Below are 22,879 nucleotides of genomic sequence, written 5' to 3'. Positions count from 1 at the left end.
TACCTCACTAGTCCAGTTCTGCTACAGCCCACAAACTCAGTTCTTCTACACCTGATAAATAGTTTGGAAAACCTTACCAATTCAGTGCTGCTATACTTCACAAGCTGAGCTCTGCTATACCTCACAAGCTCAGCTCTGCTACTTCTCACAAACTCAGCTCTGCTACACCTCACAAGCTCAGCCCTGCTATACCTCACAAGCTCAGCTCTGCTACATCTCAGAAACTCAGCTCTGCTACACCTCACAAGCTCAGCTCTGCTACATCTCACAAACTCAGCTCTGCTACACCTTACAAACTCAGCTCTGCTACACCTCACAAGCTCAGCTCTACTACACCTCACAAGCTCAGCTCTGCTACACCTGGCAAACACAGCTTTCCTACACTTTACAAACTCAGCTCTATTACACCTCGCATACTCAGCTCTGCTATAGCTGACAAACTCAGCTCTGCTACACCTACGAAACTCAGCCTTGCTATACTTCACAAACTGAGTTCTGTTACACCTAACTAACTCAGCTCTACTACACTTCACAAACTCAGCTCTGCTACACCTGAGAAAATCAGCCATTATATATCAGCCATTATAATGCATAACAAAGTGCTACTACATCAGAAAATAGTACAGTATTTCTGCTATTTCTGGCAAACTCAGCTCTGCTACATCTGACACATTCAGCTCTAATACAACTTTATAGACTGCGTCATTGTCACTGTCCTTTTCCCCATCTTGCATGCATCTAACCCTGCATTGATACTTCCTACATTGCACATTTTGTACGGTCGTCAATTGACCAAGGACAAATGTAGCAGAGTCGTGTGTGTCGGCACTGACTGCACAAGACAAATAACAGATTGCACATAATATATAGACTCCAAGCTTTTATAAACTGGGCTTTAACCTCCTGATGTAGCAGAGCTGAGTTTATCATTTGGCAGAGCACTATCTATAATCATTCATGCGTTATCTGCACAGCACTGCAGCTGCACTACACCCACAGGGTTACAGGTAAATGACAAGGAGGAGAGTCACGTCCCACAGAGAAAACCTGCAGGTGGCAAACACAGCACAGCCGCGCTGCGTAATACACAAACTCAGCTCTGCTACATCTGTGAGGCTTTGATTATTTTACAGTTCTGTGATAGAAATAGGAATGATGATGATGATAATGGTGGTGAAGGTGCTGGTGGTGATGATGATGCTGGTAGTGGTGGTGATGATGATGATGGTGCTGGTAGTGGTGGTGATGATGAGGCTGGTAGTGGGGGTGGTGATGATGATGATGATGGTGCTGGTAGTGGTGGTGATGATGATGATGGTGCTGGTAGTGATGATGATGATGATGGTGCTGGTAGTGATGATGATGATGATGGTGCTGGTAGTGGTGGTGATGATGGGGCTGGTAGTGGTGGTGGTGATGATGATGATGGTGCTGGTAGTGGTGGTGGTGCTGATGATGATGATGCTGCTGGTAGTGGTGGTGATGATGATGGTGATGATGGGGCTGGTAGTGGGGATGATGATGATCATGATGGTGCTGGTAGTGGTGGTGATGATGATGATGGTGGTGCTGGTAGTGGTGGTGATGATGATGGTGATGATGGGGCTGGTAGTGGTGGTGATGATGATGCTGCTGGTAGTGGTGGTGGTGGTGATGATGATGATGCTGCTGGTAGTGGTGGTGGTGGTGATGATGATGATGCTGCTGGTAGTGGTGGTGATGATGATGGTGCTGGTAGTGGTGGTGATGATGATGGTGATGATGGGGCTGGTAGTGGTGGTGATGATGATGATGATGATGCTGCTGGTAGTGGTGGTGATGATGATGGTGCTGGTAGTGGTGGTGATGATGATGGTGATGATGGGGCTGGTAGTGGTGGTGATGATGATGATGATGATGCTGCTGGTAGTGGTGGTGGTGGTGATGATGATGGTGCTGGTAGTGGTGGTGATGATGATGGTGATGATGGGGCTGGTAGTGGGGGTGGTGATGATGATGATGGTGCTGGTAGTGGTGGTGATGATGATGATGGTGGTGGGGCTGGTAGTGGTGGTGATGATGATGATGGTGCTGGTAGTTGTGGAAATGGTGATGATGATGGTGCTGGTAGTGGTGGTGATGGTGATGATGATGGTGCTGGTAGTGGTGGTGGTGATGATGATGATGATGGTGCTGGTAGTGGTGATGGTGATGATGGTGATGGAGCTGGTTGTGGTAGTGGTGATGATGATGGTGGCGGTAGTGGTGATGATGATGATGATGATGATAGTGGTCACAGTACTAATGGTCGTGAAATTGATGATGGTGGTGATGATGATTAATATGATTATGAAGATGATGGTGGTGATTATTATTTATTATTATTATTATTATTCAGAATATTAAAAATATAAAACAAGGCATAGCAAAATAAAAAAAAATATATCAAATAAAAATAGTGATATAATAATAATAATAATAATAATAATAATATTATGCAAATATTACTGTTGTAATAAAATATTGTAACAAATAATATGAATTTTAAAATAATAATTATGAAATAAGCTATTAAAAATATTGCTAATTATGTAAAAACCCAAACACAAATAATAATAATAATAATAATAATAATAATAATTAATTAATAATGAACAAATATTATGGGTTTACAATAAATATTGTGAGATAAAAGAAGCACAAAAAAGCATAAAAAACCCCAATTATATCAAATAAAAATAGTGATATAAAAACAATAATATTATATAAATATTGCTGTTGTAATAAAATATTGTAACAAATAATATGAATTTTACAATAATAATTCTGAAATAAACTATTAAAAAAATATTGATAATTATGTAAAAACCCAAACACACTAATAATAATAATGATAATAATGATAATAATAATAATAATAATAATAATAATAGTGAACAAATATTATGGGTTTACAATAAATATTGTGAGATAAAAGAAGCACAAAAAAGCATAAAAAAACAATTATATCAAATAAAAATAGTGATATAATAACAATATTATATAAATATTGCTGTTGTAATAAAATATTGTAACAAATAATATTATTTTTACAATAATAATTATGAAATAAACTATTAAAAAAAATATTGATAATTATGTAAAAACCCAAACACACTAATAATAATAATGATAATAATAATAATAATAATAATAATAATAATAATAGTGAACAAATATTATGGGTTTACAATAAATATTGTGAGATAAAAGCACAAAAAAGCATAAAAAAACAATTATATCAAATAAAAATAGTGATATAATAACAATATTATATAAATATTGCTGTTGTAATAAAATATTGTAACAAATAATATTATTTTTACAATAATAATTATGAAATAAACTATTAAAAAAAATATTGATAATTATGTAAAAACCCAAACACACTAATAATAATAATGATAATAATGATAATAATAATAATAATAATAATAGTAGTGAACAAATATTATGGGTTTATAATAAATATTGTGAAATAAAAGAAGCACTTACAATATAATAATGAATGAATAAAAATAACAGTGATAAATGAAAAAAATGAAGACAATATTACAATAAAAATAATGAGCAATAATAAAACAATCAGACACACAGTACGGCATAGTGGCCCCCATCATACCCGTCCACGTTTCCATATATTCCTTTCCTTCCTTTGTAAAGTGACTATTCCGGGGGATGGACACAATGTATCCGCTGGATTCCGCTGGATTTGATACATTCCGTCTCTATGGCGATTGGGCTGCAGGATTCATTGTATCCGGCCCTGAGATGGTCAGTAAGGCTACGTGGACACATTGATTATTTGGTTGCAGACATTTCTGCATCTCTTGGCAGGAAAACCGCAGCCGCAAAGACGCGATAAAACTGCACTGTGTGCACACAGCCTTACAGCGTTACCAGTTGCTCAAGGTTAGGGGGTTACTGGGATCAGGACCTGGAAATTCTGCGTTAGGACAAATCCGAGGGTCCCAGCGGCCACGAGTCGTTGGGAATGGCTTTGCAGCAATGAGCGGAGAGGATGAGGAGGATGAGGGGAGTAGTTTGGGGGCTCACCTGCCTCTAGTGACCTCTTTCCTCTGCAGTATTCCTGCTTCTGGCCCCCTGATGGCTCATAGGAGGAGCCCGGTGGTCGGGGTCGGTGGTCAGGGCTCGGTGGCTACTGATCAGGGCAGAGCGATGCTCCTCTGCTGGAGATGCAGCCTGTGCTGTAGCTCTGGGGAGAGAGGGAGCGATGAGGAAGGATGAGGCTGGTTCTCGCTGTTGCCATGGTTATTGAACTCGGAGGGATCTCTGAGCAACAGCTGCTCGATTGGACTCCACACTGCGGGGCCGGAGCGTGCATCTGCTCCAGGGTAGACCGCCAGCCTGCGACAATGGAGGGGGCAACCGGGTCACCAAGGGGTTAAACCAGGGGCGGACAGATCAGTGGTGCAACCAGTGCAGCCGCACAGGGGTCCGGGAGGTAAAGGGGGCACATCCTCCTCCAACGCAGGGGACATTGTGCATTATGGGGAGAACTGGAGCTGCAAAGGGGCCATATATTGTTCTTGCACAGGGGTCTCTTCTGTCTATGTCCACCAAAGGGTTAATCCTTTTTTTTTCCTTATGCGACCAACCCTTATATAGGAATGGCTGATTCATGATTACAGTCTGCTTAACCCTTCCATTACCAGGGGAAATAGCATCCAAGAGATTTGAAGGGGGCGTAACGAGAATCGGCGCGGGTGTTTGCTGTCACCCCTTATCCCTGAGGTCAAAAACCTATGATATTGGGGGTCCCTGTTGTAAACACCCTGAGGACCATGAATTTGAAGTTTTGGCGCTGAGCAGATCTCTGTCAATCGGTGTCGGGAAACCCCCCGGATAGTGGCTTAAAGGGTCAGTGCAACAAAACAGGGATACACTGCCCCTTTAAGAAAACCGAGACGTATGTGTCATCCTTCAGGATGGATGGTTTAGATTGAGAGTCTGGTGGGTGCACCATAGAGAAAGCAGGGCAGACCCTTATCCACTGTGGCACCCTTCCCTTTCTGCAGGGGGCAGCACTTCCTTTTTTAACACCTTAGGTGGTAAAAATTCTACAAACTTATAACTCGACCATTACACCCAGAGGAAGATTCAAAGACATATTGTCCAAAATATATCCATAGTATGAGACCCCCGCCAGTGTATTGGGGGATTGTGCACGCAACTGGTGTAGATTCTGCATTCTGGCTATTAAAGGGTCCATTATAGGGGCGGACATAGCATTGGTGCAACCTGTGGGGTCACACAGGGGTGCAAAAGGTAAGGCAGACACAGGGGTCTCCAATGTCTGCTACCATCAATGGTCCATACGTTTCCTTCGTTGATGATATATTGACCCGGCTGCATAGTTTCCACCATAATCTGCAGCTCGCCATTGTCTGCTGTCAGACAGTCCTGAGAGCCCTCATTGAACGGTGGCTGCAGGACAGGATTCACCAAGGATAGAAGATACTATATATTCACCGGAGAGAGACCCCCCCCCCGGCATAGGACCACATACAAGGGGTTAACGTAATAACGTCAGGCAGTTCCGAGACTTTTCTGTAGGAACCTCAGAGCGATCCATGACGTGTTAACACTATAAGTCCCAGGAATTTTGAGCTTCATAGGATTCCAATGGTAGAAATGTCAAATGACCCCTCTCTGGGACTTCTAGTGTTAAAGGGAGTGTCCAGATTTAGAAAAAATGAAAGGTTCTGATGTAATTTTAGAAATAGCGCCACTCTCGTCTACAGGCTGTGTCTGGTATTGCAATCATTTTTTTTTCTTTTTCCACTCTAGATACTGTAATCTGATAAGAAATGCTAAGATGGATTAATTAAAGGGCTCTGGATGGGGGAAGAAGAGCCATGGGCCGGTGTGGGCGAGGGGCCGAACCGCGTGCTACCGGTAGAGCGCACGTTATGGCACATGAAGGGTTTATCTCACAATCCCCATCCGTCATACAGGGCAGACCATGGCATCTACCATCTGTGAATATAGAGGATGGATGGTTCACGAAACGCGGCCCCGTGTAACCCTTCCTTGGCCAGAGCCCAATTGGTGCATTGCGGCACGCAGAGGGTTAACCTGCAGGTGATCTCCCCATATTTTCTATTAGGGGCAGGCGGCATGCAGGCTCCTATAATAAGTGACCATGTGACTGTCCTGGTGGTCAGGGGGGCCGCTGGCAGCGTCCTGATGCTTCTTCCCGTGTAATTAATGGGATTGGCTGACGTCACTCGGATTTCTTGGCCGGCGCTCTGCGGATGATGAGACGAGATGAAGCTTTTGTTTTCTGTGTCTGTTTGATCAGCGGCAGAAATAATAGAAAGCAGGGAGTCAGGGAGAGGCAGTATCCAGGGGGAGGGGGTGAATACTTCTGCAAATAGCAGTCTTATAAGCCTATCCCCATTAATATTCAATAACCTGTACGCTGCCAGGACGAAATGTGCTACCAATCCCTCCCGGTCAGGGTAACGGCTATGACAATGTGTTTGGTGTTGTCATCCAGCTTTCTACAGACCCTGAATGGCAAATAACTGTTGTTTCCCAGTGCTTTTCCTGTGTCAGTGCTCACTGCAGCTCTGGTGTTCTGTTCATGAACCAGGAGGCTCATGATGAACAAAGCTATAGATGCTTTTGTAACACACTATGAAGAAAAAGACATGGATCGCACATCCCAAAAAATACAATGATCTAAAGCCGCTAGGCAACAAATTAAATAGAACATGAGGTTCTTTGTTACCATTCTGATCAGATTGTATGAAGCCACTGCCACGTCACGGCGAACCTCTAGTGGGCCCCTATTCTAAACCTTATAGTGCAGCACTGTGCACCAACCACTGCTGCAGCAACAAAGCGCCAGCAGGACAGGCGACCTGGTGCCTCACAGCACTCATGCTGCAAGGCGAAGCCCCCAAGGCTCCAGGCCCCACCGCCCCACTGACACGTCATCACCACAACAGCAACTTTGCCTTGCAGCAAGGGTGCTGTGAGGCACCAGGTCGCCTGCCCTGCTGGCGCTTTGTTGCTACAGCAGTGGTTGGTGCACATTGCTGCACTACAAGGTTTAGAATAGGGACACACTCAAGAGGTTCGCCGTGACGTGGCAGTGGCTTCATACAATCTGATCAGAATGGTAACAAAGAACCTCATGTTCTATTTCATTTGTTGCCTAGGGGCTTTAGATCATTGTATTTTTGGGATGTGCGATCCATGTCTTTTTCTTCATAGTGCGTTATAGATGCTTTTGTGCTGCGTTTTTTTATGCTTTTTGCTGCCTTTCTTTCTGCGTCTTTGTCCTTCCTTCTTGTTTTGTATGGTGAAATAAAGCTGCAAAAACGCTGGAAATATTACCATTCTCCTTTTAGAAAAGTTGACATGAGGCGATCACCAAAAAACAACTAGAGACCCTAAGCCTATGTTCACATGTTGCTGTTTTCCTGCTTTTCTTCTGCAGCAAAACCTACTCTCTTGGCAGTAAAAAAGCTGCTTCCAAAAAGCAAGTTTTGCTGTGTTTTTGCTGTCTTTTTGCTGCATTTTTTTTCTGCGTTTTTGCTGCATTTTTTGCTGCCTTTTTTACTGCGTTTTTGTTGCCTTTTTTAGCTACCTTTTTGATGCCTTTTTGCTGCTTTTTCTGCTGCCTTTTTTTGCTACCTTTTTTGATGCCTTTTTGCTGCTTTTTCTGCTGCCTTTTTGATGCCTTTTTGCTGCTTTTTCTGCTGCCTTTTTGCTGCTTTTTCTGCTGTCTTTTTTTGATGCCTTTTTTGCTGCTTTTTCTGCTGTCTTTTTTTGATGCCTTTTTGCTGCTTTTTCTGCTGTCTTTTTTGCTGCCTTTTTTCTGCATCTTTGCCCTTCCTCCTTGTTTTCTATGGTGAAATAAAGCTGCAAAAACGCTGGCAATATTACCATTCTCCTTTTAGTAAAGTTGACATGAGGCAATCACCAAAAAACAACTAGAGACCCTAAGCCTATGTTCACATGTTGCTGTTTTCCTGCTTTTTTTTCTGCAGCAAAACCTACTCTCTTGGCAGTAAAAAAGCTGCTTCCAAAAAGCAAGTTTTGCTGTGTTTTTTTCTGCCTTTTTTCTTTGTTTTTGCTGCATTTTTTTTCTGCGTTTTTGCTGCATTTTTTTTCTGCGTTTTTGCTGCATTTTTTGCTGCCTTTTTTACTGCGTTTTTGTTGCCTTTTTTAGCTACCTTTTTTGATGCCTTTTTGCTGATTTTTCTGCTGCCTTTTTTGATGCCTTATGGCTGCTTTTTCTGCTGTCTTTTTTTGATGCCTTTTTCATGCTTTTTCTGCTGCCTTTTTTTGCTACCTTTTTTGATGCCTTTTTGCTGCTTTTTCTGCTGTCTTTTTTCAATGCCTTTTTGCTGCTTTTTCTGCTGTCTTTTTTATGCCTTTTTGCTGCTTTTTCTGCTGTCTTTTTTGCTGCCTTTTTTTCTGCATCTTTGCCCTTCTTCCTTGTTTTGTATGGTGAAATAAAGCTGGAAATATTACTATTCTCCTTTTAGAAAAGTTGCAAATGAGGAGATCGCCAAAAACAACTGAAGGCCCAAAGCCTATGTTCACATGTTGCCTATTTGCTGCTTTTTTTTCTGCAGCAAAACCTACTCTCTTGGCAGTAAAAAAGCTGCCTCCAAAAATCAAGTTTTCCTGTGTTTTTTTGCTCTCTTTTTAGCATAATTTTTGCTGTCTTTTTTTCTGTGTTTTTGCTGCCTTTTTTGCTGTGTTTTTGCTGCCTTTTTTCTGCCTTCTATTTGCTTTTTTTGCTGTGTTTTTTGTTGCCTTTTTTGCTGCTTTTTTGTCTTTTTTCTGCATTTTTGCTGCCTTTTGCTGCCTTTTTTGCTGCATTTTTGCTGCCTTTTGCTGCCTTTTTTGCTGCCTTTTTAGTTGCCTTTTTTCTGTTTTTGCGCTGACGTTTTTGCTGCTTTTTTTTGGCATTTTTGCCCTGCTTCATTGCTTTCAATGGTGAAAAAATGCTGGAAATATTACTATGCTCCTTCTTTAAAGAAATTACAGCAGTTTTCCATTTCAGTCAGGAAAAAAAAAAAACAAGTGTGTGCAGGAGATTTCTAGAATCTAATCGCTTTTGCTGATATTGTAAAAAGCAGCTTTAATTTGCATAAAATTCATGAAAAATCGCTGCAAAAAAACACAGCAAAAATGCAACGTATGACCATAGCCTAAGAGACCCCACAGTGGTGAGCCTAATAACATGTTACATAGGCTTGCTCGCCGGGGAGGGCGCGGATGGGGGTTTCCAAATGTTTTTTGAATGGTTCATTCATATTTAAGCGTTTTAAAAAGTCACAAAATTTTGGCGTGAAATGTGCTCCAGCCCAAAAGAGTGATTTTATGTACGTCCAATATTTGACATCATTTTATTGAAATATGCGACTTTCTCCTTTAAAAAGACACAAAAAAGGTAAAAAAGACAAAAATGAGAATTATTGAATTTGAGATTGTGAAAAAAAATCATGAGCTACACGCAATGATTTAGTGAAGAAAAACATCATCGAATACAAAAACACACAAAAAAGAAAAACGACATCAAAAGATGACAAATGGTGACTCTGCCCTGCGCGGTGCGTGCCAGAGACTCATTGTTTGTAAATAATGCACTCACTATTAGTGAATGATATTGTTCACATTCATTGGCTGCAGACTGAAAAAAATGTTGTACTATTGCGTAAATCAGATTTTTGTGTTGTGTATCTTTTTTTTTTTATTTGGGCAATGTGTTGTTTAACACCGCAATGTTTATTTAAAAAAAAAAAAAAATCTTGCAATTCTCACACTGTCCACCGGGGAATTTCAGTTTCTAACTTCCTGTTGTATCATAAAATGTACATGAAGATTAGCCACAATGGTAAGACCCCCAACCTTATCTATTGTATTGAAGCATCTAATGAGCATGTGCAAAGGTCATTGTGAAGGGAGGGGATGGAGGTGAGCTGTGACATCACCTATTGTGAATTCTGGAACCTGTGTTATCTATTGTACATAGAGGCGTTATTAGTCATTGAACAGGAGGAGGTGGAGGTGAACTGCTATATCATCTAGTGTGAAAGGTGGAGCTTTTGTTATCTACTGTATATAGAGGTGTTAAAAGTCATTGTACAGGATGGGGTAGAAGGTGAGCTGTGACATCGCCAATTGTGAATCGTATATACTGTGAAGGTATTATCAGTCATTGTACAGGAGGAGGAGGTGAGCTGTAACATCTATTGTGAATTCTGGATCCTGTATTAACTGTATATAGAGGTGTTATCAGTCGTTGTACAGGAGGAGGAGGTGAGCTGTGATATCACGTATTGTGAATTCTGGAACCTGTGTTATCTACTGTATATAGAAGTGTTATCAGTCATTGTACAGGGGGAGGAGGTGAGCTGTGACATCACCTATTGTAAATTCTGGAACCTATGTTATCTACTGTATATAGAGGTGTTATTAGTCATTGAACAAGTGGAGGAGGTGAGCTGTGATATCACGTATTGTGAATTCTGGAACCTGTGTTATCTACTGTATATAGAGGTGTTATGAGTCATTGTATAGAAGGAGGAGGTGAGCTGTGATATCACCTATTGTGAATTTTGGAACCTGTGTTATCTACTGTATATAGAGGTATTATTAATCATTGTACAGGAGCAGGTGAGCTGTGATATAATTTATTGTGAATTGTGCATCCTAAGTTGTCTACTGTAGAGGTTTTATCAGTCATTCAACAGGGGAAAGAGAGGGTGAGCTGTAACATCAATTATTGTGATTGTTGGATCCTGTATAATCTACTGTATATACAGGTATTAATTATTGTACAAGAGCAGGAGGTGAGATGTGACAATTTATTGTGAATGGTGGATCCTGTGTGGTCTACTGTAGAGGTTTTATCAGTCATTTAACAGGAGGAGGGGGTGAGCTGTAACATCACTTATTCTGAATGGTGAATCCTGTGTTATCTATTTAATATAGAAGAGTTATAAGACATTGGACAAAAGAAGGAAGAGGTGAGCTGTGACATCACCTATTGTGAATGGTGGATCCTGTATTAACTTTATAGAGAGGTGTTATTAGTCATTGTACAGGAGGGGGAGGAGGTGAGCTGTGACATCACCAATTGAGAATTGTGGATCCTGTGTAATCTACTGTATATAGAGGTGTTATCGGTCATTGTACAGGAGGAAGAGGAGGTGAGCTGTGACATCCCCTATTGAGAATTGTAGATCCTGTGTAATCTGCTGTATATAAAGGTGTTATTGATCATTGTACAGGAGGAAGAGGAGGTGAGCTGTGACATCTGTGTAATCTACTGTGTATAGAAGTGTTATCAGTCATTGCAGTGCTGTCTCTCATGACAAGGAAACTGCTGAAAACGCATAGTGAAAAGACAGGTAGTATGAGTCTTTAAAAAGCCCCAATGAACAGTGTAATAAATGCAAAATTACACATTTTGCCTTTTAATAAAGATCCTACTATGAAATAAAAACATTGAAAACTTTTTTAAGCCTTATTTCAATAATAGGTGATTTTCTGACCACACATTCCCTTTAAGTGTAGCTAACCAGCTGAGAGGGGGATACAAATATATCCTGACCAGACAATGGCATAAACACAGCCGCAGCGGAGGCACAAAGCTCTGGTTGTTTGTTACAGTGTGTCAGTCTAAGGTCCAGGCTGTTTAGCAGATAACAGGGCAGGTAATGGCTCAGCGAGCGCATAATAAGAGGAAACGTATTGTGCGAGCAAATACACAAAATACGCCCGGTGCCCAGCAACCCCTGGTCCGGGCTCCTGTGCGGAGAGCGGTGTGTATGCCGAGGCCTTGTTATATCACAGCTGATGGGTTCTGGAAGAAAAAATCTTCAATTAAAACCTGTGTGATGAAAAATCCCAAACTGTTACAACGTAACTACAAAAATACATATAGCCATCACATGATTTCACAAGGCAGATGAGACTGATATCTTTACTATGAAAATAAATGTCAGAAACTCTGTCCAATTCTTTTTAAAAGGACAATTAGCCTGATGGGTAGCCCTCAGTGGCCCACCGCCCATCTCCCTCCAGTTAAATCTGGTCTGTGATCGGTTGGAAACACAGACCCTGTCTTCACGTCTATATCGTGGTATAAAATAAATAACCAAAATTGGCACAGGGTCCCCCCATCTATTGATACCACCAGAGATAATGCCCATTGGCTACAAGTTGCAGCCCCCAGCCATGTGCTTATCTTGGCTGCATATTAAAATAGAAGGAACCGCATTCAGCTTTTTTTTTTTATTTTTATTGACACCCAGCAGAGATTAAGCCAGACAGCTTCAGGCTGCACTTCTCAGGCTGGGGAGACCCATGCTTATTGGGCCCCCCAGCCTAAAAATAGAAGCCTGCAGCCACCCAGGATTGCCGTATCCATTAGATGTAACAGTCCTGGCACTTTACCAGGCTCTTCCTAAGTGCCCTGGTGCAGTGGCAATTGGGGTAATAGGGGCTAATGTCAGCTTATAGCTGCCACTAAATTCTAGATTTGTAATGGGAGGTCTCTATGAGACGCCCCCATTACTAATCTGTAAATGAACACAAGTACTGAAAAAATCCTTTATTTGAAATAAAATACAAAAACAACACCCTCTTCTTCCACTTTATTAACCCCCCAAAAGACCCAGGTCCAGCATAATCCACACGAGGTCCCACAACAATTCCAGCCATGCAACAACTGATGGCACAGCGAGCGGCCATAGAACATAACCGTATGCTGTAACTTCAGGCAGAGACAGAACCACAGTGATCAGCGGTGATGTCAATCAAGTTAGTTGTGGTCACAGCTGGAGGTTACCACTACCCTACACCTGTGACTGCAGGTAACCTGACTTCGGGGGACCTCAATGAATTTCCATGGAGTTCACAGACCTGCATCTCCTTACAAAAAACTGCTGTTTTTTTGCCAAGAGATGTAGATTTGGTGGTAAAATTTTTACACCATATTCCTGCACCCAATCTACACCTCTTGGCAAAAAAACACATAACTACCGTATTGTCATGATTTATTCCTGGTTCAGCTATGGTCGAGCCTTTGCTAGTATCCCCTTCTGATACAGGTCACGTTAAGGGTCAACTCCTCCTGCCTCGTTCCGGAGGTCAGGCCACTATATTTTGGTACTGCTCCTCCGGAACTACGCAAGTGATATTTCCGGCTTTGCTGCATGTTGCCTGTGATTGACCTGTTGTCTGCCCTGCCCCCTCCTGACCTCTGTGTTCCCCTGACCTGTTGTTGACCTCCTCTGTCCTCTGTTCCTGTCCTGTCAGTGTATCTCCACTGTATCCCTTCAGTTCCCTGCTCGTCTGCCTCCCTGTTTATTTTCCATCAGCATACCTTAGTTTTCGTTTCTGTCCTCTTCCCTGTCGTCCCCGCTTCTGTGCTTTTGACTTCTCGGCTACCGACTCCTTGCTTCCACCTGACTACGTCTTGCTTTTCCCCTGTGTACTGACGAGACCTCATGTTATGATCCGGCGTTCAGACAATTCTACTGACCTCTGGTGGGCTTGAGTACTATTGCCTCTGTCAGGGAATCCTTTGCTCAGACGGTTTCTCTACCCTATCGCCCTCTAGTGGTCTACCTGCTAACTACCTTCCCAGGTAGTTCCAGGAGTCTTCTCTGTACTACATGACATTTATGCAGTATGATGTTCCAGTGATGCAATTTTTTTGCATCTTTTGGCAGAAAACTACACCGAATCAGAGTCAAAACCATTTTTGTGCATTTTTTTGCCAGGAGATGCAGATTTGGTGCTGAAATTTTTACACCATATTCCTGCACCCAATCTACACCTCATGGCAAAAACAAAAACAAAAAATCACATCACTATCACATTATACCACATAACGTAGTGATATGGTTGTTTGCCTGGAGGTGTAGATTGGGTGCAGGAATATGGTGTAAAAATCTCAGCATCTCCTGGAAAAAAAAATGATATTAAAACCGCATGTGTGATTGACAACCACTAGGTGGCTACAAATGAACACATATAGCTTAAACGTCTCCCAACAGAGTATTGAAAAAAATCACGATTTTATTTTTTGAAGGGTGGTCATCTCATCTCGGGATATGTCGAGCTAACAGGACATCCTCTGATCCGTCAATACATATTTCTGCATGTGTTGTAATGTTGTTTTCTTGTCTTTTTCAGAATCCACATGATACAATATTTCGCATTTGGCTAATCACTTGTGATCTATAAAGCCATTAATTATCTGTAACGTCCCCGTCCTCCGCTCTCGTACAGCCGGGCAGGACCGCAGCAATTTATAACATGGATCTAATATGCAGAAAACAAGGTCACTGGCACGAAGAATAAATGACAGTTTTGGAATTTTCATCCTGGCGTGAATGTGTTCCTTCTGTGATATGCAGTTCTTACTTTTTGTTTTTTTTAGGGTATGTGCATATCATAATCCTATAATTCTCATGAGTAGAAAACTTAATTTAACCCCTTAACGACATCTGCTGTTTTTGAATGGCAAATGTGCACATTGCTTGAATGGTGCACCACACAGGAGCAAAAATGAAGTGTATTGGATAGGTTGAACTCACCCAAGGGGACTTGATAAAAAAAATTTAAAAAATTAAACAATTTAAAAAATGTAAAAAAAATTAAAAAATGTATTTTTTTTTTTTTTTTTTTTTTTAAATTGACCACCTTTTTCCTAAATAGAAGTAACCATCTGTTAAACCAGAGAAATGAGCCGTAAATGTAAATAAATAGCAAAATGAAAAAGAATAAAAGAATTAGTACATTTGGTATTTCATGAGCGAATAAAATCCCATAAACTAAGCACCAAAAACACACAAAAGAAAAAAATTAAAAAGGTAAAAAATGTTATTTGTTTAATTTGTTAATTTTTAATTTTAATTTTTAAACCCGTAAAATTAGAAAATTTTATGGGTTTAAAAACTAAATAAAAAAATAACTCAAAAAGTTACGGAAACAAACAACTTTTTTTTGTAAAGTTTAGAAAAGTAAAATAAAAGTTTTATAAGTTTTGTATTTATGAAATCGACAGATCTGGAGAATCAGACGACAAGGTCATGTTTAAAGCAGGATAAACGCTGTAGAAATAAAGAATGAAAATAAGGTTCTTTTGCCAAAATACCACAATCTGAATTTTTTTATATGGTAATGATGTCCTTCAAAATTAAAACCCAAAACTGTCGATGGAGAGATTAAATGTTTATGGCTCTTGAAAGACGGGGAGGAAGAATTAAAGCACGATGAGGTTAATTACTAGGGATGATCGAATACCTCAAATATTCGGCTTCGCGAATATTTTCCGAATAGGTCGCCGCTATGCGAATATTCTATGCGCAATGTAAGTCTATGGGAAGCCCGAATAGTTCCAAATGGTTGTTATTCGGGTTTCCCATAGACTTACATTGCGCTTCGAATATTCGCGAATAGTCGAATAGCGGCGACCTATTCGGAAAATATTCATGAAGCCGAATATTTGAGGTATTTGATCATCCCTAATAATTACATTTTATAGGGAAAATATTTATTTTTTCCAAAAACTGTTACCAAAAAAGATGAAGTCTGAAGTCCACAGTCTTTTAGAAACCAGTAGAGGTAATTTTTTTGAATGTTTTAGTATTTGGCTCTGCTTTGTTCCTGCAGCTATTAGACAGTGGTATTGGCCGGCGGCCCAGGACCGGAGAGTCCAGTAATAGATATTGAGTAGGAATCTTTCCAAAATCACGGTGGAGTAGAGCAGCGGTGTCTGAGCTCCCCGAAGACTGCAGACACCGCCGTAAACAAGATATCAACAGCCCAGGAATCGCCCTGGCCTCCGAAATGAAATTACTATTCATGAAGAAGTATGAGAGGGCTGAAATATCACCAATCCCTCTGCAAGTGCGACCGAGCCTGTGCAAGAGGGGGGACGACCGACGTCAGTCACAGGCAGCGCAGAGCAGTGATGTCATGTCTCACCATAGCAGGCACGGTGAAATCAGCTGCTGGCCTCAGGAGAGCACATCGAGCTTCATAGGAGCGGGAGAAGGTGAGAAGAAAGGTTTTTTTCTTTTTAATGTGTCAGAGAACATCAGAAAAATGGGCAACATAATTACAGGATGGGGGGGGATTATACTAGCAAGGGGGCCAGAATGGGGACCATTATACCAGGATGGGGGACATTATACTAGGAAGGGGCCCAGGATAGGGGACATTATACCAGGAAAAGGCCAAGAATGGGGGACATTATACTACGATGGGGGACATTATACTAGGAAGGGGCCCAGGATGGGGGACATTATACCAGGATGGGGGACATTATACTAGGAAGGGGCCCAGGATGGGGTACATTATACGAGGAAAAGGCTCAGAATGGGGGACATTATACCACGATGGGGGACATTATACTAGGAAGGGGCCCAGGATGGGGGACATTATACCAGGATGGGGGATATTTTACTAGGAAGGGGCCCAGGATGGGGTACATTATACGAGGAAAAGACTCAGAATGGGGGACATTATACCACGATGGGTGACATTATACTAGGAAGGGGCCCAGGATGGGGGACATTATACCAGGATATGGGACATTATACCAGGATGGGGGACATTATAGCAGGAAGGGACCCAGGATGGTGGAAATTATAGCAGGAAGGGGCCCAGGATGGGGGACATTATACCAGCATGGGACACAAGATGGGGGACATTCTAGGAAGGGGCCCAGGATGGAGTACATTATACCCTGATAAGGCTCAGAATGGGGGACATTAAATCACGATGGGGGACATTATACCTGGAAGCTAGGAAGGGGCCCAGGATGGGGAACATTACAGCAGGAAGGGGTCCAGGATGGGGGATATTATACTAGGATGAGACACAGGATAGGGGATATTATACCAGGAAAGGCCAAGAATGGGGGACATTATACTACGATGGGGGACATTATACTAGGAAGGGGCCCAGGATGGGGGACATTATACCAGGATGGGGGACATTTTACTAGGAAGGGGCCCAGAATGGGGTACATTATACGAGGAAAAGGCTCAGAATGGGGGACATTATACCACGATGGGGGACATTATACTAGGAAGGGGCCCAGGATGGGGGACATTACAGCAGGAAGGGTTCCAGGATGGGGGATATTATACTAGGATGGGACACAGGATAGGGGATATTATACCAGGAAAGGCCAAGAATGGGGGACATTATACTACGATGGGGGACATTATACTAGGAAGGGGCCCAGGATGGGGGACATTATACCAGGATGGGGGACATTTTACTAGGAAGGGGCCCAGAATGGGGTACATTATACGAGGAAAAGGCTCAGAATGGGGGACATTATACCACGATGGGGGACATTATACTAGGAAGGGGCCCAGGATGGGGGACATTATACCAGGATGGGGGACATTTTAATAGGAAGGGGCCCAGGATGGGGTACATTATACGAGGAAAAGGCTCAGAATGGGGGACATTATACCACGATGGGGGACATTATACTAGGAAGGGGCCCAGGATGGGGGACATTATACCAGGATATGGGACATTATACTAGGAAGAGGTCCAGAATGGGGGACATTATACCAGGATGGGGGACATTATAGCAGGAAGGGACCCAGGATGGGGGACATTATACCAGCATGGGACACAAGATGGGGGCCATTCTAGGAAGGGGCCCAGGATGGAGTACATTATACCCTGAAAAGGCTCAGAATGGGGGACATTAAATCACGATGGGGGACATTATACTGGGAAGCTAGGAAGGTGCCCAGGATGGGGAACATTATAGCAGGAAGGGGTCCAGGATGGGGGATATTATACTAGGATGGGACACAGGATGGGGAACATTATAACAGGAAGGGGCCCAGGATTGGGAACATAATACCAGGAAGAGGCCCAGGATGGGGGACATTATACCAGGATGGGGGAGATTATAACAGGAAGGGACCCAGGATGGTGGAAATTATAGCAGGAAGGGGCCCAGGATGGAGTACATTATACCAGGATGGAGAACATTATTACTGGTTGGAGCCCAGAATAGGGGACATAATATCAGGAAGAGGTGCAGGATGGGGTGCATTATTCCTGGAAGGGGACTGGATGGGGACATTGTATGGGGATGGGGACATTATATAAGGAATTGAAACATTATTACTGGTAGAGGCCCTGAATGGGGACATTATACTGGGAATATGGGGATATTATACTAGAAAGGAACATAAGAACTGGTGCATACCAAGAAGGGGCCCAGGATGGGAGACATGTAATTCTGGAAGGGCCCCAGGATGGGAGACTCATTACTGGAAGGGACCCAGGAGTGGGAACATATATTATTTTAAGAAGCCAGAATAGGGACATTAATATGGAAGGGGTTCAGGATGGGAGAAATTATAACTGAAAGGGGCCCTGGATGGGGGACTGTAACGGCTGCCTGGATCAACAGACTCAGGTGGGATGTAATGGACAGACTAGAGGGAAGCCACTCACCAAGCAGGACCCCCAGAACCCTGAAACCCTTTAACCCCTATACAGGGATTTGGAATTACACAGGGCCCTGGAGATCACTACCTGTGGAAGGCTGCAGTCCGATGAGAGTAGTAGTCAGGCAGGGTCAAACCAGGAATAGCAGAACAGGGACAGAATCGGCAGGCAAGGACGTAATCAGAAAACGTAGCAGAGGTCAAATCCGGATCGGGCAGCAAGGTACAAAAACAGCAGGCAGAAGGGTAGTCAGAAAACACACAGAAGTCAGCACACAGGAATCGCAAAACAGAATAGGACGTAACAGGAGCCAGGAAATCAGAACTATCTCTGGCAGAGGTCAGCAGACAGGAGGGGAACTAAGAAGGGTGTGGTGTCTTCCCATTGGCTGTAGCTGAACGCTGGCAACTTCAGCTGGAAGACACCTGCCACCCACAGTCAGCCAGTGGTACTGCAGATTCCAAGATAACCCAGCCCAGTGGATGATTGAAGCCTGCGCCCACCGGTGCCACTGGCTTCGACTCCTCTCCCATCACCAGCACCATCCACGGCAGGAACACGGCGTCGCCTGGCGATTGGAGCAGAAGTCGCTGGTGCGGACTCTGGTGGTGGCGTAACTGGGATATTCTTACAGGAATGGGCCCAGGATCGACACATTATTACTGAAGGAGGTCCAAAATGGGAGGCATTATACCAGGAAGGGGCCAGGTTAGGGACATTATTACAGAAAATGGCTCAGTATGTGTCGCGGGCGGAGGAGGGGACGCCGCGCTCTCCCTCTGCTCGGGTCCGGCTGCCGCTGCTGCTGCGGCCTCTGCTGCTCGGTGGCTCGAGCGATGTGCCGGATCCCGGGGACTCGAGCGGCGCTCCTCGCCCGTGAGTGAAAAGGGGGATTGGTTTTGGGGATTTATTGTCCGTGACGCCACCCACGGTTGTGGTGATTGTGTGGACACCACCGCTGCTCTGTATGGGGATCCCGGGAGTGATGGTAGGGAGCAGCTAGATGTTGACCCTCCCCTCCGTGGGTAGGGGGATTGGTGGTCCCGGGGCCCGATGATGGAGAGTTAGGATGGTTGACAGGCGGGTTATGGGGCCTGTTGGGGTGCAGCGGCGCAGGGGCAGCGCTGTGCCGCACGGCACGGAGGTACTCACTCAGCCCAAGGATGATGACACAGTTCACGGTAAACAAGCGGCTGGTTGGACGGCTCCCTCGGACGGCTGCGGTGTTGATGTTCCCTGCAAGTTAGCGGTGACTGTCTCTTTCCTGCACCTAAATACGGTTGTTGGTAGCGATGGATTCCCACCGGTAACCCGCTCCCCAGCTTGGGATATGAGCCGGAGGAGCCCCTCTTTTGCCCGCAGGTGCTGGCCCTGAGAAACTGGTGCCCTGGCGGTGGCGGTGTCTCTCCAATATGGTTGGACGGTTGCCTTCAATCGGGACTTTGGCTGTTGGGAGACCCAAAAGGTCCCCTTCACTGACGGATTTGGCAAATTTACGGCGACTCCTAGCCTTGCCGGGATCCGAAAGGCCCCTGCCAATGGTGCTGGCTTCTCTTCGTATACCGCCCCGGTACCGTCGGGCCACCACCCGTCCACGGTCCTTTCGGCAACCTCCGATCAGCCTCTCCTGCAAACGGTCACCACCGTCTGCCAACCTTGCTGTCTCAGTCCGGGGCACACACCCGGACCAACTTCAGGCTCTTAACTGTCACTTTCTCTTCCACCTTAACTCCTCTCTCTTGCTCCTCTACCACTTCACTTCAACTCTCAAACTCATCTCTAACTGTTCTGCCTGGTTTTCCCGCCTCCAGGGCTGTGAACTCCTCGGTGGGCGGAGCCAACCGCCTGGCCCACCCCCTGGTGTGGACATCAGCCCCTGGAGGAAGGCAACAAGGGTTTTGTGTTCTGACCTTGGTGTTCCTGCAGGGAATGTGGAGTGTGTGGTGGTGTCATGACCTGTGACCCCTGGCTTGCCCAGGGCGTCACATATGGATGACATGATAGCAGAAAGAGGGCCAAGATGGAAGATATTATACCAGGATGTTGGGTGTTCTTACTTGAAGGTGCTCATGATGGGGAACATTCTTACTAAAAAGGGGGATATGATCAAATTTTGCACCATACTCATTTACAAAGGTGCACCTATTTGTAGTGTGTATGGTACTAGCGATATTTGATGTATCAGATACAATTTTGTGAAAAACTGTGATATGTATCATGATAACAAATCTTGGTATAACCCCCTTCTTGCCATGATCTATTTTTTTTTTTTTTTGGCATTATTTTTCCCCTCCCCTTCTTTCAATAATAATCCTTTTTATATTACTATTCCGCATGCAGGACGAGTTGCAATTTTCAATTATTATTATTATTATTATTATTTATTTCTAGAGCACCATTGATTCCATGGTGCTGTACATGAGAAGGGGGTTACATACACAATACATATACAAGTTCCCATAGACAGACTGGTACAGAGGGAAGAGGGCCCTGCCCTTGCGGGCTTATTTTCTATAGTCACCTATTTGTCCATATAGTCTGCTGAAAAATATGATAAAAATTCAGAGTTTTGATAGAAAATCCGGATACTGAATGGAATTTGTATTGTGAGAAATTGAAGTAGAGAACACAATGCTGATTGATGTCTCCAAACACCTGATGAAGAAGAGGCAATAGGTAAAAAAATAAACTGTTATGCCCGCTAAAAAGCAGTTATCCTATACTTTTCTAAAAGAGGTTAATTTGCTTATCATTGAAGGTGGAATCTTAAGGCCCCATTACAAGCAACGTCGTATCTAACGATATATCGCCGGGGTCACGGATTCCGTGACGCACATCCGGCCTCGTTAGCGACGTCGTTGCGTGTGACACCAACGAACGGCCATTAACGATCAAAAATACTCACCTTATCGCTGATCGTTGACACGTCGTTCATTTTCAAAAAATCGTTGATTGTAGAGGACGCAGGTTGTTCGTCGTTCCCGAAGCAGCACACATCGCTACGTGTGACACCTCAGGAACGACGAACTACAGCTTACCTGCGGCCGCCGGCAATGAGGAAGGAAGGAGGTGGGCGGGATGTTACGGCCGCTCATCTCCGCCCCTCCACTTCTATTGGGCGGCCGCTTAGTGACGCCTTATTAAGCAGGCGGTTCACCGGCCACAGCGACGTCGCTAGGCAGGTAAGTCCGTGTGATGGCTCCTAACGATTTTGTGCGCCACGGGCAGCGATTTGCCCGTGACGCACAAACGATGGGGGCTGGTGCTTTCACCAGCGATATCGCTGCGTGTAAAGCCCCCTTTAGTGTCATGATCCAGGACCGGTATTCCCCGCTCCAGAGTTTCCCAGACCCGGCCTGGTCATGTAAGGGGTTAACTCCTTTCGGCCTCGTTCCGGTGTCTGGAGACACTATATCTGGGCGCTGCACCTGCATTCCAGTGCTGGTTATAGTTTTGCTCTGCAGTCTGTGACTGGCTCTGGTGAGATTTCCTGTTTGATCTGACTCCTTGTTACCGTGCCCTGACCTGTACCCTCCACCGTTCGTCTGTCTGTCCCAGTCCGTGACTTCTCGCTTTTGTCAGTTTTTTACCAATCCTGGTTCATCCTCCTTCCCGTGTTTGTGCCTCCTCACCCTCCGGTCTTGTCTTCTGTTCCCTGTGCCCTTTGTGTTCCCCTCTGCATATTTGCTCTTCCGGCATCCAACCTCGGTTCTGTTTTCTGACCTGATCTTGATTTGCCTTCTGCTCTGACTTGACTTCCCGTCTAGACCCTGACTGCTTGACTACTCTATTGCCCCCTGGTGGTTCGCCTGTGAACTGCTTGTTGAAGTTACTCTGCTGCACTTCAGTCTCCTTTCTGTTACAGGGTTACTTGGACTCTCCTTCACTACTCTGCTGACACCTAGTGGGGAATACGCTTTACTACTACTCACCAGCCCTTTGTACAGTGTGACACTTAGGAATCCTAGGATTGAAGCTTAAGATTTTGGCTGGACCTTCAGAGCACCAGATATGGCAGGGCATTGTACTCATCATTCTAACATTGACAATGGATGGCGCGAAGATCGAGCATGTGCATCTCTTCTCCACAATCTTGGGATTCTAGGGCCTTAATTTGGAGATATCTGAGGGTCGTACAGGATGAACTCAAAATGATTAGCGAGATTATTAACAACTAGACATTGTTCACGAAATCATGTGACATGACCGGTCACTGCTCTCCACCAATAGCCAACATTCTCTTCCGCTGTGGTCTTCATTCCTACAATCTGATTGGCTACATAATATTATAAGAACAAATAATAAAAAATGACAGCAATTAGCTGCTCAGTCAGTGGTCAAATCCTCCTGATGCTATGACTTT

At 43.9% G+C, this 22,879-nt stretch overlaps 1 protein-coding gene across 2 annotated transcripts in view; it reads right to left on the bottom strand.

Moving 5' to 3' along the window:
* Positions 1-4,350, bottom strand: part of FAM135B (family with sequence similarity 135 member B) — a 307,425-nt gene extending 303,075 nt beyond the window's left edge. Inside the window, exon 1 of one of the 2 annotated variants that reach the window (XM_075352841.1) lies at positions 4,075-4,350. The gene's annotated coding sequence lies outside the window, so the exon portion shown is untranslated. Of the gene's footprint in view, positions 1-3,640; positions 3,914-4,074 lie in introns of those variants that run through there. The other variant, XM_075352842.1, reaches the window with a different exon arrangement.
* Between the last annotated feature and the right edge of the window lie 18,529 nt (positions 4,351-22,879).

The sequence above is a fragment of the Anomaloglossus baeobatrachus genome, chromosome 6 (assembly GCF_048569485.1).
Source record: "Anomaloglossus baeobatrachus isolate aAnoBae1 chromosome 6, aAnoBae1.hap1, whole genome shotgun sequence".
Classification (NCBI taxonomy): domain Eukaryota; kingdom Metazoa; phylum Chordata; class Amphibia; order Anura; family Aromobatidae; genus Anomaloglossus; species Anomaloglossus baeobatrachus.
The sequence above is the reverse complement of the archived record's forward strand: the minus strand, read 5'-3'. Positions and strand labels throughout refer to the sequence as shown.